Source organism: Psammomys obesus, unplaced genomic scaffold (genome assembly GCF_907164565.1).
Source record: "Psammomys obesus unplaced genomic scaffold, mPsaObe1.curated_primary_1811, whole genome shotgun sequence".
Lineage (NCBI taxonomy): Eukaryota > Metazoa > Chordata > Mammalia > Rodentia > Muridae > Psammomys > Psammomys obesus.
This window is the reverse complement of record NW_026585689.1, coordinates 23,358,702-23,362,059: the sequence shown is the minus strand read 5'-3', so window position 1 is coordinate 23,362,059 and position 3,358 is coordinate 23,358,702. Positions and strand designations below refer to the sequence as shown.

The following is a 3,358-nucleotide window of genomic DNA, read 5'->3' as shown; positions in this document are numbered from 1 at the left end:
TCATAATAATTATTCAAAATACAAAGTTCTAAAATATTTAATGTGTATCTCTGTATTTTTTAAAAGACATTTTAAAAATAAATATTCTCTCCTTCACTCTCTCTTTCTCCCTTTCTCTCTCTCTCTCTCTTTCTCTCTCTCTCTCTCTCTTTTGCAACAAAATTTTGCCTTGTATTTCAGTAGCCCAGGCTGGCCTCAAACACTGGGCTATCATGTCGTCTCAGCATGCCAAGTGCTATTTTATAACCAGGTGCAAGCATGTGCTCTCAAAAGTGATTTCAGGGCAATTTGAATCGTGGTACGACAGAGGAGTGGGCGCCGGGATCTCGCTGTGCGTCTGTCTGGCCTCGTCTCTTCCTCTCTTATCCGAGCTTCAGCACAGTCCGAGATGGCTGGCGGTCAGGCTGGAAAGGACTCCGGAAAGGCCAAGACAAAGGCGGTTTCCCGCTCGCAGCGAGCCGGCTTGCAGTTCCCTGTGGGCCGTATTCCTCGACACCTGAAATCTAGGACAACCAGCCACGGACGTGTGGGCGCGACCGCCGCTGTGTACAGCGCAGCCATCCTGGAGTACCTCACCGCAGAGGTACTTGAATTGGCAGGAAATGCATCAAAAGACTTAAAGGTAAAACGTATTACCCCTCGCTCGTCATTTGCAACTTGCTATTCGTGGAGATGAAGAGTTGGACTCTCTGATCAAGGCTATAATTGCTGGTGGTGGTGTCATCCCACATATCCACAAATCTCTGATTGGGAAGAAAGGACAACAGAAGACCGTCTAAGGATACCTGGATTTCTTATAATCTCAGGACTCTAAATATTCTTAACAGCTGTCCAGTGTTGGTGATTCCAGTGGACTGTATCTCTGTGAAAAACACAGTTTTGCCTTTTTTGTAATTCTATTTGAGCAAGTTGGAGGCTTAATTAGCCTTCCAGCCAACCAAATTTCTGCATTTGAGTCTTAACCATATTTAAGTGTTACTGTGGCTTCAAAGAAGCTATTGATTCTGAAGTAGTGGGGTTTTTGATTGAGTTGACTGTCTTTAAAAAACTGTTTGGATTTTAATTGTGATGCAGAAGTTATAGTAACAAACATTTGGTTTTGTACAGACATTATTTGCACTCTGGTGGATAAGCTCAATAAAGGTCATATCCCAAACTAGTAAAAAAAAAAAAAAAAAAAAGTGATTTCAGTATGATAGAGGCCAGGATGTACATTTGAGGCTAATAATATTTGGTGTTGTACAATGGTTTGATGCTTAATGTTTATGATTCAATTATTTTTAGTAAAAGCATTTTAATTTTATTTTTTGAATAATTTTTATTTTAATCACAGGTTATTTACTTTGTATCCCAGCCATAGTCCCTCCATCATTCCCTCCCAATCCCACCCTCCCTCCCTTATCTTCTCCCTTCCCCTTTCCAAGTCCACTACTAAGGGAGGCCTCCTCCCCTTCCATCTGACCCTAGCTTACCAGGTATCTTCAGGACTGGTTGAAATGTCCTCCTCTGTGGCCTAGTAAGGCTGCTCCTCCCTCTGAGGCAGGGAGAGTCGAAGAGTCAGCCATTGAGTTCATGTCAGAAATTGTCCCTCTTCCCTTACTAGGGAACCCACTTGGATACTTAACTACCATGGGCTACATCCGAGAAGGGGTTCTAGGTTATATCCATACATGGTCCTTGGTTGTAGATACAGTCTCATAAAAGACCCCTGTGCCCAGATATATTTGGTCCTTGTGGAGTTCCTGTCTGCTCCAGGTCATACTAATTCCCCCTATTTTAATATGGTTTCCAGCACTCTGCCCAAGGTTTGGTTATGAGTCTCAACATCCGCTTTGATACATTGCTAGGTAGAGTCTTTCAGAAACCCTCTGCAGTAGGTTCCTGTGCTGGTACTTTCTTTCTCCTACTTCCAATATCTATCCAATCTGTCTTTCTAAGTGAGGATTGATCATCTTACACTGGTTCCTCTTTCTTGTTTATCTTCTTTAGATTTACAGATTTTAGTATGTTTATCCTATCTTACAAGTCTAGTATCCATTTATAAGTGAGTATAACCATGTGTGTCTTTCTGCTCCTGGGATACTTCACTCAGGATGATCGTTTCTAGATCCCACTATTTGCCTGCAAATTTCATGATTTACTTGTTTTTAATTGCTGAGTAGTATTCCATTGTGTAAAAGTACCACAATTTCTGTATCATTAAACTGAAAAACTTCTATAAAGCAACGGACACTGTTGTCAAAACAAAACGACATTCGACAGACTGGGAAAGGATCTTCACCTACCCTATATCTGACAGAGGTCTGATATCCAGAATATATAAAGAACTAAAGAAGTTAAAAAGCAATAAATCAAGCAATCCAATTAAAAAATGGGATACGGAGCTAAATAGAGAATTCTCTATAGAGGAATATATAATGGCAGAGAAACACTTAAAGAAATGCTCGTCTTTAGCCATCAGGGAGATGCAAATCAAAATGACCCTGAGATTTCACCTTACAACCATCAGAATGGCTAACATCAAAAACTCAAGTGACAGCACATGCTGGAGAGGTTGTGGAGAAAGGGGAACCCTCCTCCATTGCTGGTGGGAATGTAAACTTGTAGAACCACTTTGGAAATCAATCTGATGCTTTTTCAGACAATTAGGAATAGTGCTTCCTCAAGATCCAGCTATACCACTCCTAGGAATATATCCAAAAGATATATATCAAGTACACAACAAGGAGATTTGCTCAACCATGTTTGTAGCAGCTTTATTTGTAATAGCCAGAATCTGGAAACAATCCAGATGTCCGTCAATGGAGGAATGGATAAAAAAAAAAAAAAAAAAAAAAACTGTTGTACTTTAATTTTTTTATAATACAGTACATATGTTACAGTGTCAAATCTGTTTATAATATTTGTGTTATAGAAATGTAACAAGTAATTAATAAAGAAAATGTGGTGCGTAAGAACTTTGAAAAAAGATCAGGCAAACACTTCAGGTACACTTAAGTATTAAATTCAAAATGGCCAAATATAAGTGGCTCTAGATTTTCTTAAGATCAGTGTTGAAAGCTGAAGGTTTTATTCTGGGAACTGCTTTACTCCAGCTTTACTGTGAATGAATAATTAATTTTGTTGACAAGTTTTGTGTATTTTATGTATACACTTATTTAACCTTTGTTCATATATGTATAAATCCACATTGTTGTATTTTTTGACCTTAAAATATTTGTGGGAAGCATGCATTATTGCTTCCTACTACAAAACTGAATAACATTTTGAATCACTTTCTAACTCATGTATTTATCATAGAGCATTTTTATCCCCAAAATTATAATTGTTGTATTAATGTGTGTTGTACTAAAATCTT

The 3,358-nt window shown here is 38.6% G+C and overlaps 1 pseudogene; it reads left to right on the top strand.

The window, feature by feature from the left end:
• The first annotated feature begins 313 nt into the window (after positions 1-313).
• LOC129666365 (histone H2A.Z-like) lies at positions 314-1,104 on the top strand (annotated as a pseudogene).
• Positions 1,105-3,358: the final 2,254 nt, after the last annotated feature.